The sequence below is a fragment of the Lonchura striata genome, chromosome 4A, assembly GCF_050655825.1.
Source record: "Lonchura striata isolate lonStrDom1 chromosome 4A, ASM5065582v1, whole genome shotgun sequence".
NCBI lineage: Eukaryota > Metazoa > Chordata > Aves > Passeriformes > Estrildidae > Lonchura > Lonchura striata.
Genome location: NC_140742.1, coordinates 2108222 through 2123901, shown reverse-complemented (window position 1 = coordinate 2123901; position 15680 = coordinate 2108222). Strand labels below are relative to the sequence as shown.

At 40.1% G+C, this 15680-nt stretch overlaps 1 long non-coding RNA gene across 2 annotated transcripts in view; it reads right to left on the bottom strand.

The window, feature by feature from the left end:
• Positions 1-3664: 3664 nt before the first annotated feature.
• The window catches only part of LOC144247121 (uncharacterized), a 218174-nt gene continuing 206158 nt past the window's right edge, over positions 3665-15680 (bottom strand). For both annotated transcript variants that reach the window (XR_014952393.1, XR_014952394.1), the window contains one exon: positions 3665-15278. This is a non-coding gene — a long non-coding RNA (uncharacterized LOC144247121). The remainder of the gene's footprint in view (positions 15279-15680) is intronic.

The window sequence follows — 15680 nt, the reverse complement described above, 5'->3', positions numbered from 1 at the left end:
TGAAGTGCAAACTTTAATTTACCAAACATCATCGGCCAAAGTGCAAAGCCTCAGCCCAGCAGAGACCTTTGCCAGGAGGATTTGAGGTGCACATTCTCATTCTCAGTGCATGAAAGCTGTTTGCATCCATAACAACAGACATTGGACACAATTATTGTGAACACAACCAACTTTTCCCCAGTCATTGTCCAAAACCAGTGTTGTTGCTCTGTGATGGATTAGAAGAACAGGAATGGAGAGCATTACAAAGTGAATGAAAACATTTTAGCAGTTTTTCTGCTTTCACTTAGATGATCTCCAAATTCCAGGATAGTCCAACCCACCTGTCACCAGTGCTATCAAAAATATTTTAATTGGCTTTATGCTTTGCCGGCTTTTTAAATTATAACAAGAATAGTGGGTGTTCAGGGCTTTATTTGTTCATTCTTGTTTTTTTGCAAACATCTCCTCAATATATTTGCTATTTTGCTACTTTAATCTGTATTAGTGACAAAAGACCTAGAGGTTTAAGTCTGAGGATCACCCAGCTTCTGACATTGGTAACATTTAAGGATGACAATTTAGAGATCAAGGAAACTTTACTGCTGGCAGTGGAGGTAGGCAATTTTGGGATTTAAGTAGCAAAAGCAGCAGTCAGACCACGAGATTTGTTCCCTTGATTTTTAACACTGTATTTGAGAAAAAAGACCATTAATACAGATCTCTCTGGGGTTTAGCTCATAGAGGTGCATAGGACACTCTCATACATTGCAGTTTTTGTGTCTTTTTAATGTTCCAGGCAGGATGTCTTCCAAACACAGATGAAAATATATTTGTTTTAATACCCCTTACCACATATAGAATAACACCAAGTACAGGACAGGATGGCCTTGACTCTGAATTTTTTTTTTCCTGTACAGTTCAATATTCAGACAGATGAGTTTTGCCATCCACCATCAGGAATTTCCTCACCTCCTTTCTAACATGTGCACAACACTCCTGGCTGCTTTTCAGACCTAATAATTTCATTTCTTCTCTTTTTATTATGCCTAAATCTCTACACTTTAAAATGTAACCATGAGCTTGGTTCTTTTGGGTTTGCTTAAGCTTAATTTTCTAGCTCAGTTTAACTTTTGTCATTCACATTTAGGCTCCACTGCCTGCCTGTGTTAGACACCAAACACCAATTTCCCTTTACTTTGTCACCAAAGTTATCTACATTGCAGAGGCTTTTTATTCAAGCTACAACACTTAATGCATTAATCACTTTTATTTGTTTTAACAAAGAGAATAAAGGGAATGATAAATAAGTGTATAGGTGAGATGATTCAGTAGTGATTCTGCATCTGAAAAACGACACAGTCTGATCCCCTGAGAGATTACTGCATTTGTTTCCACTGCATTTAGCATCATCTTGATAAATATTATGAATATCTCAGTCTCAATCAACCTTCTGCATTAACATGAAAGATAATTCACCACCTATACAAATGCATAGTGAGGGAAAAAAGAGCTCAGTTTGGGAAGCAGAGAGGGAGCCTGGTGTGGTTAAACTTCCTCACTACAGATGCCATTTAGGATTCAATCACTGCTGATATCAAGGAAAAAATCTAGGAAACTATCTTATCAGAGCAACCTATTAATTAAAGTGCAGCATAAAGAGAGCAATTAGTTATAAGCTGTACAATTGCTCACAATAACCACTGACAGGAAGAGAGCACTGCCACACTGAGATATACTGGGTGTAATCAGCAAAATAAACCATGCAGGCCTTTTGCATTCCTTTCTAGAAACACATCAGGCATAAAACATTGCTGGTGGCCATTCATAACACAAAAGGAGGAAAAGTGAATAAAGAAAGAGCCTGTGATTAACTTGTTGGCAGAAAAATTGCTGGTATCAACGTGCCAGCATTGATCCTTTCCTCTTTGGCTCTCCTTTCCTATGGCTCCAGGATGTTTGGGGAGTTCAGATTTGTTGCACATTCTGTCTTCTGGACTTCTTAATACCCAGCAAATATTTGCCAGACAAAGGCAGTTAAATGCTTTCTTTACCCATGTCAGAGTGTTTGACTGCCCCTTGTTTGCTTCTCTATCTTCTTCACTGTTGTCTTCCATCACGACTCACTCTTCTAATCCCCTTTTTGTGTCCTTATTCCTTGCTCTAATTGTTCCTGGTTTGTTATGCCCTATTCTCATCTACTTGCCAGGCTGCTCAGAGCTCTACTTTTCTTGTCTCCAGCTTCATCTCCAGCAATTTCAATCCCTATTACTGAATTTCTTGGATAAACAGAGTAGCATAACAAAGGGACACAATTGAACTACATTTTACAAAGAAAATACCTCAGTCTTTGGAAGATTTTATAGTGAAAAAAGTTTAAAAATGTTACTTAAAAGAAGGGGAGTAAAATAAAACAAAGGATTTCTTACCAGATGGACAAAAAAAGAGACCAATGCATCACTGAGGTACCAAACACCTGCTTTAGACCAAATGCCACAAGTTACATTTGAAATTACCAGACCATGTGGAAATGGACATATTACCTTTATTTGTAGGGACATATTACCTTTATTTGTAGGGACAGCCAGGTGGGGTCTGGTGGTTTTTTCCTGTACTTGGCAATGCAGCTGCAGCAAGCCCAGCCACAGCAGTGGCCACCCTGATCCATCTGACTTTGGTGGAACCAGGCACCAACAGCTGCCCCAAGGAATGCTCACAGGGTTGTTCCCAGCTAAATTCTCCTATATACACTCTTCCAGGCAGCCTGGGGAGATGTTCAGCTGGTTTCAAAAACACCAGAGCAAATCTCAGGGCCTGGGACTGTCAAGTCAGGTAAGAACTGAATCACTACAGAAACATCCCTGTGCCTTTCTTTGCTTAAGTAGTAGAGAAAACATATTTCCTGCAAAATATTTTTCTATGGTAGGATGATTCATACTGTAGAAGCATTAGAGAGTTTGTGAGGGTGGAGATGCAGATATTATCATTGCCCTGTGTCACTCCTTGCATCTTAAGAAACTGTCCCCATTTATTTCTTTATTCACAGAATTGAATTCAGTGTGTTAATTGGGAATGGGAAAGAAATTACTTTCATTCACATACTTCAAATTGATTGGCTGCCTTATTTTGTTAGAAAGAGTGAATAAAGCCCTAAACAAATAAACTAATCTACCTAGGCACACAATTATTCATTGTGATGCCTTTTACTGTGCCCCTTCGTATTCACTCTTGCTGTAAGAAAAAACAGCCCCAGTCTTCCCACCTCACTGCACATGAGATTTTTTCAAAGGCCTTCCTTAGCCATTCCTGATAAAAGCCTAGATTAGTTTATTGGCTTATATTAAAACTACACAAAAATACTGATTTGTTTAAAATTATTTGTCTTCAAAGACAGTTAAGGAACTATTACTTAGGCATCTGACCAAGGTGAATAGTTCTATAGCTGATTGTTTATAGTTGAGGTTTTTCACCACCAAAAAAAAAAAAAAAACTAAAAGACACAGATATCAAAACAGATTTGTATTTTATTTTAAAGTAGATTGTGGTGCTCTGGACTATTCTTGACACCTTACTAAGTAAAGCCAGGCTTCTCAGCAGGATCAGGCACCAGACCCCTACAGACTTCTCACAATTCCTATCATTCAATCTCCTGGGGAAATGGGCAGCGTCAAATATGTTCAAAAAGTTTTCTCTTTTTTTTTTTTTTAATAGAACTTATCTGATTGTTATATTTAGCAGAAAATGTAAATTTTTAGAAAAAGACTTCTGAAGTCTTTTGAGAAAATCAGTTTTGGTTTTGCAGCTTTCACAGATGTAAAATGAAGCTGACATGAACTGCCCAAGTAAGCAGCAAGGTGACTGACAATAAACCTCTCAAAAATAATTTCATTCACTAAATGAGATTTTTTGGAACATTTCTGAACTGTAAATAATATAAAGCTTGGTGCTCGAAGATTAGAGCAAGTTAGAAGATAATTTATTTTCTGTGTGTTTTGCAAAATACAGAAATCCAATTTCCAGCTACTTTTTCCATTACCTGAAATAAGTATTGGGGTCTGATCACACATTTAATAAGAATATGCATAACTTTCTGGAAATTTCATCAGGAGAAAGAGGATATGGACAGTATAGACAAACAATCCAAAGAAATGAAGCACACTGGCTTTGAGAAAAAAATGTTTTCCATATTATGATAAAAACCCTTTTAGAGTGCTAAGGGAAAATCATCTGCAGTTTCTTGGACATGACTGAATTGACAGATTTACTTGGCATTTTGATAAAATTTATTTCAGCAGCACTGTTCTCTTACCTAAGTGTTTTAAAACATCTATTCGATTACTATGGTTGGTTACTGAAACACAGACCTTCAAGAAAGCCAAAAGATTATTTCTCAGAAGCCAGTATTGGTTGTTAAGAAAATCACTGACATTTTTAGAGAGGACACACACTTAACATGTCCTGTACGATATTGCAGAAGTGGGAAAATCCACTTGAGGCTGTGCCAGAATTCTGCTTTAGGTAAGGACACAGCTCCCCACCAGAGGGGACAGCACTGATTCCATAATTTGGTTTCCATTTTTGTTCTCCTTCACAGGCTAAATCCCCTTTGGATGACACTGCCAGGCCTTGCTGTGACCCAGATCATTGGGTTTTAAAAGAAAACACAGCAAACCCCTGTGGCAAGCACATTTCTTTCCCTCTCAAGATTTTTCATAGAGGTACACAGAGAGAAATGAAAGAGAAAACAATTCCTATTTCTGCTCCTTGTTTTCCCCATGTGGAATGTGTTTGGAGAATTGTTTCCCTGGGGTGTTGCTTGGTTGGATTCTGGTGAGGATTGTTTGAGCCTGATGGTCAATCCAATCCAATCCAATCCAATCCAATCCAAACCAATCCAATCCAAACCAATCCAATCCAACCCAATCCAATCCAACCCACCTGGGGCTGGGCTCTCAGAGAGGGGCACAAGTTGGGTTAGAGTCAGAGAAAGTAGTTTGCAGTTTTAGTATCCTCCCTTTATATAGCATGTTAATGTATTTTAGCATAGTTATAATAAAGAAATCATTCAGCCTTCTGAATTGAGTCAGACATCAGCATTTCTTCCCATTGGGTTTGCCTGCCAACCCCTGATGCTGTTTAGGGCAAAATCCTGCAGGAATGGCTGCAGCCCAAAGGAGCAAATGTCACAGCAGAGACAGCAAGAATGCCACGGCAGGACAAGAGACTCTCAAGCCACTGCAGGGGTTTGTCTTGGGGTGCGTTCAGCTCCAAACCTCAGTAATTGACAAAAAAACATGCATACATACATATATATGAAAATAGTTTTGCTCTTGTTTCCACTTAATTGAATTTCCAAATACTTTGTGGTGAAAAGCTGAATCCATTTTAAATCCTTATAAAAGGAAAGATGTCCCCAAAACCAGTGAGCAGAAAGTCTCTTTGCTCTGTAAACTACTGACAAAAGTTGCAATGACACACAGGGAAATAGCTCAGCACTCAGAGCATTTGCTTTGGCTGAATTACTCCACCCTGCCTCAGTTAAGATTGCCGTTTGTTAATATAGCACATAATTTGATTTAAAAGTGAGACCAATTCAGAAAATCTCATGTCTTGCTATCTGTGTGCACTTTTTTCCCATAGTGACTGAACATCTTACAGCTCCTTGGAAATGCACACTGCAGTGAAATATAATATTTAGTCAGTTTATTACCATTACTAAATGCACTGTTACAGTATAAATCTTTAAAAGCATGTCAGGACCTACCTAAGCTTTGTGACGGATTGAACGTTAATGCTTGCACTGGCCCAGGAAAAATCTAATTTCCCAATATTATGACAGCTATACAATGTGTAAATGCTGAAGTCACTGATTACATTTGAGTCAAATATTTATTTACCAACTGACAAAGTGTTAGTCCTGGCAAGATAACAAATCTTGATGCTAATTAAGGGAACAATTTTTTTCTGATGGAATCCAACACTAATGGAGTTAGTTTAGAACAAAAAAAAAACCTAAAACAAAATACACAGGCATTTCAAAGATCTTCCCCCTGCAAATATGGAATAATTCCATTTCATGCACCTAAAATTTCATGGCACTATTAAGAACATTCTCTCCCTACATACACCTGACTTTTCTTTACCACTGTACAAAAGGTGGTGGCAACAAGGTACCATGACTGCAACAGGATGGAAATATCCCAGGAGGAGATATTATTGAATTATATTACTACTTCAGCCACAGAAAAACATCACTCACCATTCCTGAAGAGTCAAGGATCCTGACGTGGTACTCACAGGAAAATACAAACCAGGCCAGAAAGTTTCTGCAAAAGCAGCACTTCAGGATAAAATATTGGGAATTTTGCAGGGAAGGCAGCTGAAGACCAGAATTTATCATGAGAAAGACAAGACAGGCTGTATAAAGACTGTGAACTTGCTACTGGATCCAACCCATAGGCAAAATAGCATTTTTTGTGTTCTTTCTTCTACACCCTCCTCTTTAAATAATAATTTATGATTTTCTTTACTGCTTTTTTTCTTTTTTTTTGATTCTTCACATAGGATTTCAAACCTACAGTCTTTCTCAAATATTACTTTTTAAAAATCTAGTCTAATAAAGAAAAATTATATACTAAAAATTGTGTTTTTTACATTGATATCAATCTTGGAAATGGAATCGAAGTTCCCGGCAAGTCTGACTTCCTGAATTGAAACAATTATTGAAATTTTTTTTTAACAGGCACAAAAGGTTTTCTTCTTTCCTTTAAAGTTGAGATTCACTTGTGAGAAAGAGGCAGGTAGAGAAAGCATTGAGAAACATGCCCAATTGTCTAAAAGCAGGAACAAAAGTATGTGGGGGAAATCACATTAGAAGAACAGTGAGGAAGGTGACAAAAAGGAAATAAATCCAGTTAAAAAAAATACAAAAAAAAAAAAAAAAAAAAAAAACAAAAAAACAAAACCCAAACAAAACCCAACAGGGAATATATGAAGTAAAGAAAATCAGAATTCAGAGGGAGGTTAGGAGATGGAAGAATTAATACTGAGATACATCCATCAATAACAAAGGAAATATTTTGGAGCGCCTGTTGTCACCCAGTTTCATTAAAGAATGAATCCACTCCCTATGGTTTGAGTTTCCCAGCACACCTCGTGGTACAAGGTGCTGCTCTGCTGTTTGTGTGACATTTTCACTCCCAAACATTCATCTTTCTTCATCTTCCAAACCAGACTGGTGAAAGTTTAAGCAGGGAAGGCACGAGGTGGGGATGGTTTATTTGTGGCTCACATATGGCTCCTGCCATCATCAGACACGACACAAGAAAGGGCGACTGTCTAGACCCCACTGAATCACTTGGAGTCCTACATATGGTTTCTATTAATCTTCAGTTTCCTTAAAAACCTGCTCTTTTTTCCCAAGCTGCAAAACCTAAGCCTTGCCTCAAAACTAATTTGTGAAATTAGAGTCAGACTCTGCAAACATTTGCCCACATATGCGTAGAGAACTTCAGGCTACATCTTAACGACTTCAAGATGACTCCAATAATTAAAGCTCAAAGCATATGAGAGCTGTCTTGATCCAGGCTAGGAAGTCACTGCCTTCCACAGGCAGTGAGGACTCTGATCTGAGCATTTGGAAAAGCAGAAATACAAAGGCAGCCTCCACGTCTGACATTCACCTGAGGCAGGGGAGCCTCAGGCAAAGCACAGACGAGGGAAATCAGCCGGAAAGGGAGACAAGGCATTGAGCAGAGGCTTGCTTGCCCCCTGAAACAACAAAGCACAAACCAGTCCCAGCTACAAAGAGGGAACACTTTTTGTTTCAGGAGAAGGTCTCAGATACTTGGGTTTAACAGCTGTCAGAATTTGTGGTATTGATGATTCTGAGATTGTAAAAGTCTCTGTCTGTCAGCCCCCTGCCAAAGCAGAAGCCATAATTGGTCTGTGCTGGTTTCCAGGTTGTTTATTCTGTTGATCTCTCACATGTTCTGCTGCCCTGCCCAGCTCTGTCCTGCAGGGCAGCGTGTGGGGCTCTGCCCTCAGTGGGATGTGACAAACATTCAATACCAGAAACTCCCTGGGCTGCATTTACAAGAACGTGCCAATATCTGTCACCTACGTTGGACAGTGTGTCCCCAGCCTGAACCAACAGAAAAATGCCAACACCACAGTGAGACATGGAGGGCATGAAGAAGGAGAAAAAGGACAAGGCACACCCAATTTCCTCCATCTTGTCCCCTTTGGACCCCTCATCTAGAATCCTAAAATTTTACTTTTGCACCCGTGCCACACTTAATTATTACTTATATCAAACACAGAGCTTGTAGTTCATCCTGTAAGATTGAAAACTCTTTTCCATGGCCAGAGATCACAGCCAGTGTCTCTGGGGGCTCTGTCCAAGGGGTTCCTGACCCTGCCAGGGTCCCAGGGCAGCCAGAGGGAAGCTCTGGATTCCCAAAAACAGCCTGAACAAATGCCCCCATAACCAGACACAGAGACTTGGAGTTCATTTCTTCTGCCTGGTGATTATCTGAACAGACCCATCCCCATGGAGGACACTTGGCTGGCCTCATGTAAAATCAACTCCCAGGGGAGGATTAAGCACCAATCCTTGGAGTTTTGCTGTGCTGGTGTGGGATAAACAGAGCTCAGAGCTCTCTGTGCCCGTTTAAAACCCAGGAACAACAGGGACAGCCCAAATACCACAAGGACACACTCGAGGCAGATTTTTAGAGCTGTGTGACATGAATTGCACAGGGTGGGCAGCAGAGCTGGGGCAGGGATTATACCCTGAGCCTTTCACAGTTTGTGAGCACAGGGGGACTGACACTGCACATCCCTGCAGATGCCAGGCAAAAGCAGGTGCTGTGGATAAAAAAAATGCAACTTCTGGGCCTGCTCTGCTGCTATAAAAATCACAGCAGCTTCTCAGAGAAACACCAAAGGCAGGATTTTTCATGGGAGATGGATATGACTCCATTCTTCCCTACTTCTGCATGTCAAAATATAATTACAGGAATGAACTGGACCACGTTTACTGGTGATGTAATTCCACTGGAGTTATTTCTGGGAGAAAATCTAATCCACTGCCATAAGTCTGCAGCATGCTGATACCTTATAATTAAAGAAACTGGATTTCCCTTTGTCTCATCTGTACTTCTTGAAAAAAATGCATTGTTTTAAAAAGAAGATTAAATTAATACTTTTCTGGGTGGACCAGGCTAAGACTGTGAGGGTGGGGAGGCACCAGAAGAGGCTGCCCAGAGAAGCTGTGGATGCTGCACCCCTGGAAATGTTCAGGACCAGGTTGGATGGGGTTTGGACAAATGGAAAGTGTCCCTGCCTATGGGAGGGGCTGGGACAAGGTGATTTTTAGGGTCCCTTCCAACCCAAAGCAGTCTATGATTCTATGACCAGTTATGATTAGGTGTGTCATGAAAAAAAAATTCAAATTATTTCCCTTGGGTAGAATTATATTAGCCTTCTTCTAAACAAGAGGCTGCCTTTTAATATCACAGCATAAATTTTAGCAAAATATTTATGTCCTAGGCCTGGTTTCAAGCATTAGCACGGCTGAAGGTGGAATGTGGATGTTCATTTATTGTCTTTTCTAGAAGGATGGAGAGAAGACTCTTCCCAGACTCTGCCAGCACAGCACAGGGCAGGAGAGTGAACAGTTGTATCCCACCAAACAGAACATCAACATCTGGACTCTTCCAGCTGTTTTTAATTCTGTTTAAGGTAAAAAATCCATGTGATCTAACAAGCTTCTCTCCACTTGGACTGAGCAGGTAGAGCCAGAGCTTTAACACCTCTTCCAACTGACTCTGCTCACATCTCCTCTGTGCACATTCCTAATTCCATTCCCTACACTTGTCCTTGCATATGTTTTTGCATTATTCAGTAGCAAATTCAGTCCTCGGGCATAAACAAACAAATCACATATGTTTCATTAGCTACAGCAAGGTCTAATTGCAGTAAGCAGAAACACACAGGAAATTCAAAAATGTTCAGAATTGTTACTATAGTCACCACCAAGTGCAAATACTTAATACAAACTTTATCATATAAATAATTTAATAGAGAGAAACCTAATGAAAATGAAAGGAGGCCCAGAAAGGAATATATTTTAAAGCTTTAACATCCTATGGAAAAATATATTTGGGTATAAAGTGGCCAAACACAATTATAACTTCAGGTTCTCAATGGGAGAATGGGTTTCAGACCTTTTCCCACACAGCAGAAACAGCTGAGGTTTTCACTAATGAAGGAACAAATAAAAAACACAGAACAGAAAATTCAATTCCACAGAATTCCAGGGGTTACAGAAGAGGAGGGGATCACGACATAATTAACAGTGCCGGATTGCTTTTCTGCTCCCAGTGTAATTGTTCTTGGTGTTCCTTGCAACCAAAAGTTACCTGTTAAAAATGCTTGTGCACCCTCAGCTTCTCACATTTCTTTCATGCTGCTTGATTTGTCTCAGTTTGGCTCAAAGGTTCTGATAACCAGCGATCAATAACCCTAGAAGATTTATGAACTTTCAGGAGCTTACAAAGAAATAAATAAAAATATATTCTGCATCTGTAATAAAGATGCATATCTATAAATAGCATTAAATATGAGAAGTTCAAAGAATATCCTAAAATTGTATATTTTTTGCATTCTGAAAGTTTAGCTTCCTAGTTTAGACATTAACCAGCAAGAACAAAACCCACAACTAGCTTTCAAGGAAAACTGTTATTCCTACTCTATAAAAAAGAGACAAGTACAGCTACCAAATATTTATATTTGACAGTCTTTGTAAGATACTGTGAGAAAAGTGGCCAATTCCAGTCTGAAGAACTATTTTTTAAAAAGAAAAAAATGCTTTACTACCGTACAGTCTCTAATGTTAACAAGGGTAGATGCAGCTCCTGAAAAATCACAAAAAGAAACTTCTGTTTGTCTAGAAAAATATGCAAATTATACTTATGCATCTGCTTACATGTACATAAATAGAGAGGTCAAAAAAATACCTGCATTGAAACAGCTGACAATCCTAAAAAGCAGAAGTGTGCCATCAAAATTTATCACAACTTATTCCAGTTAATAACAGGAAGGTTTGGACCATATTTTGCATCTATTTTAAGAACATTCAGTCAAACATCAGCAGCACTCACAGATCTAAAAAGAGAATAATTTTTTCTCTGTTTTGTTGGGAATGACTAAGAAACACCAAACTGCTGGAGTTCCCACCTCCCTCTGCCTCAACTTTGTACCATTGCAAAACAAATCCTGGAAAGAATTTCATAGGAGAGATGAGCATTAGGCCAATTCACTATTTCTCACCATGAAGAGTAAAAAGGTAAATTCAGATGAAGACAAATGGGAGCCAAGCACTTCAGATATCTTCTTATAATTAAGAAAGTGTCAGAACCTCTGTCCTAAATTTGTTCTGTCAAAAGTAATAGAACAGATCATTGTTTCCAAGGCTAAGACACATTAGAATTTTTATTAGGAACTCCTAACAAATGAGAAATACAAGAGCAAAGCTGTTATTTGAATGTCACTGATTCTTCAGGTTTAATACATCTAATTTCCTCCTTCTCTGCTATTGGAGCTGTCTGCAGCATTCCATAGTGCACAGGCACAAACACAGGAGCCACTGGTTTGCAATTGAAATGAGATTTCATAAATCAAGGGAATAAGCATTGCATGTTAGTGGAAAGCTGGCTCTTCTCTATTTTAAAACAATATTTTAAAACACGATTTAATTCAAACAGAAAATTATTTTATCAGTAGTTTTAGCACCAGTTATTCTTTTATATGTTATTGGTGTCTTTTCATATCTTGTGTTTAAAAATATATCGTCTTCCGTTCTTCTTTCAACAACATCCTCTCTGTGTGCATTAAAGATATCATCCAACTATTCTACTTTCTAAAAATCTTCACCCTTATTTGATTGTGCAGCTTGGCTGTTAATTATTTTTTCACTCAGTGTTGATTTCCTCCATGCAAAGATTCTAGTCGTATTTTTAGTGTCTTAGATAATTGTTCACTAATGCCTTATTAAAGCTGAACACCTGTAGCCTCAGTTATCTTATAAATGAGTTAACAAGGAAAAAAACACTCCCCCAGGGAAGCTTGTATCACATATCTGAACCAGGACAATTAAACCATTATGTACTTGCTCAAAGTTTGCTCTTCTTTGGTTCCAGTATTTCCAGCTATTTCAAGTTATTCTTGCTTTTTGGCAACGAGGGAAGAATCAGATTCAGCCCACAAAGAATGAACACAGCAAAATGAAATCTTCTGTAGGAAGTGTCTGCAAAAGCTGCATGACTTTGAATATGTTAGTCCTCAACAGAGATGATGAAAATTTCTTTTTCAGAAGCCTGGCATCCTGCTCTGCAAACAGACCAGATGAGAACCACAGCATTATTTGCTCACAGTTGTTCACTCTTCAAAACACTGATGCAGGCAGCAGCAAGAGGTTTCTTTGCTGCCTCTGCAAAGCCTCTCTGGGAAAGAACATTGCCAGGCTGCAGAGCTGGCAGCAGCAGCAGCCAGGGGGATGCTGGCACCAGGCACTTTGGGGGGTCAGCTCAGGTGTGCCACTTGCAGCTGAGCCCAAAACCACCCAGCCCTCCCGGTCCCTGGTGGAACCCAGCTCCTGCAGAGGAGCAGAGCCCAGCAGGATGAGCAGGGAGCCCCATCCCAGGACACAGCAGCGACTCCCCCAGCTCAGAACCCCACACCAACCCAGCCTCAGAGCAGGGAAAGTGGCCGAATCTGAGGTATTGAGATGATCCCGAGATTGTAGAAAGTCTCTGTCTGTCAGCCCCCCTGCCAAAGCAGAAGCCATAATTGGTCTGTGCTGGTTTCCAGGTTGTTTATTCTGTTTATCTCTCACATGTTCTGCTGCCCTGCCCAGCTCTGTCCTGCAGGGCAGCGTGTGGGGCTCTGCCCTCAGTGGGATGTGACAAACATTAAATACCAGAAACTCCCTGGGCTGCATTTACAATAACGTGCCAATATCTGTCACCTACCACAGGAAAGCTTCTTCCTTGGGCTGGCACCCACCTAGGGCACGGGAGAGCACAGACCTGGCACTGGGACACCCTGCTGGCACTGCTCTGACAGCAGCCTGCCCTGCACTGAAACGGAAGCAAATCCCCAGAATAAACAAAATCTCCAAGAATACATGTGGACAGAAGCCAAAGAGCAAGGACAATTCTCCAGCACCCTGGAATCTATTGCATTAATTTGTCCATACAGCTATATAAAACTAGCAATTTATCTTGTCTCTTCCTGAACAGCCTTTTATAAAGCAAATGAAATATTCTCACAAGTGCCATTCTAGTATCATTTCTGAATGGGAAGCTTGGGTCTTTTTAGTATAATTTGATAGTCTGTGATGTAATTGGACCCTGGCTGATATCTTCATTTATTTCATGCATTTTCAGGTCCACATCAATACTGAAATATGGCATAACCTTTGTCCTCTTGGGGAAAAGAGCTTTTAACATAAACCTGGAGGACGAAAAAGTGAATTATCCAAAGGAGATGTGCCCTGAACAAAAATTCCCAGTAATTTCAGGTGTCTCTTTCCACACTCCATGCTGCTGGATGCGCCTTCCGTGCTGTAGCTCTATTTAGAAGTCTGACAGAGGAAAGATATGTGAGTTAGCACCCATGCACTAAATCTGTAGGACATGATTCCCAATAAGAATAAAAAATTCACCAGATGAGCACTAAAGTAATTAAAACCCATCAAATTGCACCTTTGCTAGGATATACCCAGACAGAACTCTATTGAATTCCCATTACCTTAACTGAAAGCACAATAATGCAGATCCACTGCCTCTTCTCAAATGGTTCTCTGAGCTTCTTCACGACTGATTGTAAAATAGACATACTGGGATGCCCTAAACCAATTCTTTGTCTATTTACAGGTATGAAAATACAGTCCCCAGCCACAATCTGTCAGATTTTACAGAGTACCACAAACCCCAGAATATATGCCCAGTTTAAACATGTAAAATAAAGATGACTTGACTCAAATGATGGCCCAAGGGCCTGCGTGTTGTAAGGTTGACATGTTTGAATTATAGGAAAACCAAAGTGTCCAGAGCTAATTAAATCCATTCATCTTGGATTTTACATTTCATACAGATCTGTAATGAAAATTTATTTCAGTTTCTTCCTGTTATTTATTCCAAATCTCTCTACAGCTCTGCTGAATGACCAGATGTTCAACAAATCCTGGATCTGGAAACTGGGAAGGGCTTTGTGGTGCTGGGAGCTGTTTTTTAACAAGAATAACCATGATTCTCCAACAGTGGTAATGTATTAATCCCTCAAAAAGCAGCTCTGTGAAGTTGTCCTGGTGAATGAGGTGCATTAGAGCACCCAGGGCCTCCATCATTCATCCATCCATCCATCCATCCATCCATCCATCCATCCATCCATCCCTCTGCTGGCATTACAAACCTGGAATTATGGGTTGGATCCACAACTCTTGGGGCTTTCCCACTGCAGAGCTGGAAGCCTGGAAGTTCTGGGCTGGTTTCCCAGGTCCTGCATGGTATAACAGCCATCAGGCACAGATCCTGAGAGCCCTGCATCTGCTCAGGGAAACTGATATTTGGGTAGAAACAGAGAAATTAAAACACACATGAAAAAAAACAATTTTACAGAGCAGCTGGAGTATGGAGAGAGCACACATTTGGAAGCATTGCATTTTATTTCTTGAGTTTGGGGAATAAGGGTGGTTTTGCTTTTAGTTTGGGTTTCATTTTATCCCTCATTCAAAGAAACAGAAGCATCAGAATGCTTAGGTTGGTCTCTGAGCAAAATCTCCCCTTTTCTTAAAATACCCAAAACACGACTCACGAGATAAAAACATCATGACAGCTCTGATAAAGAATAGATGAGACAAAGTGGAAACAACAGACACCAGTCCAGGGAAAAGCTCCCAAAACAATTATGCCATGAGATCTGTGCTCCCCACAGTTACAGAACAGCTCAGCAGACAAGAGGACATCAGTGCACCTCAGCAGCTCAGGATTGTGCATCTCTGCCTGGATTCCTGGACTTGCAGATCTCAGTTACCAATTTGTCCAGGCTTCAGTCGCTGCCTGCGCCTGGATGCAGATGAGGAACTCTGCAGGACATTCAGAAAGCCCAGAGCCTCATCTGCCTCAGGACTGGTGGCAGTTCCTTCCCTGAGCTACTCCTTCTGCTTCAGGAACGGTTCCAGTTGTGTCCTGTCCATCTGCCACCACATTTATTTGGTGCCTGTAGCCTCCTTTCTGTGAAAAGACACCAAAAAGAAGCAGGTCGGCAGGTTTAAGCAAAATGCACAGTTTCCCAAGACCAATCTCTATTATTTACGTGTTTGTGTTCATCATGATTAAGTCTTAATCACTATTTGGGACTACAGCCTTAATCATATTTTCCCCCTTTATATAAATGATGAATGACAAATAGTCACAGGACTCAAAAGTAGATCAAATCTGTTGGATGATGACAGGTGGAGATTAACTTTTGTTGTGACAAATGAGATTTCCAGTTGGGACTCTGACTTGACTATTACCATCTAGTTAATTAGTGAAATTCCAGGCAAATGACTCCAACCCAAAGGTCAGAAAAGTGGTTACCACTGGTGTACTGTGTGCTGCAGAGCATTCTAAATAGTGGAATGGCTCTGTACA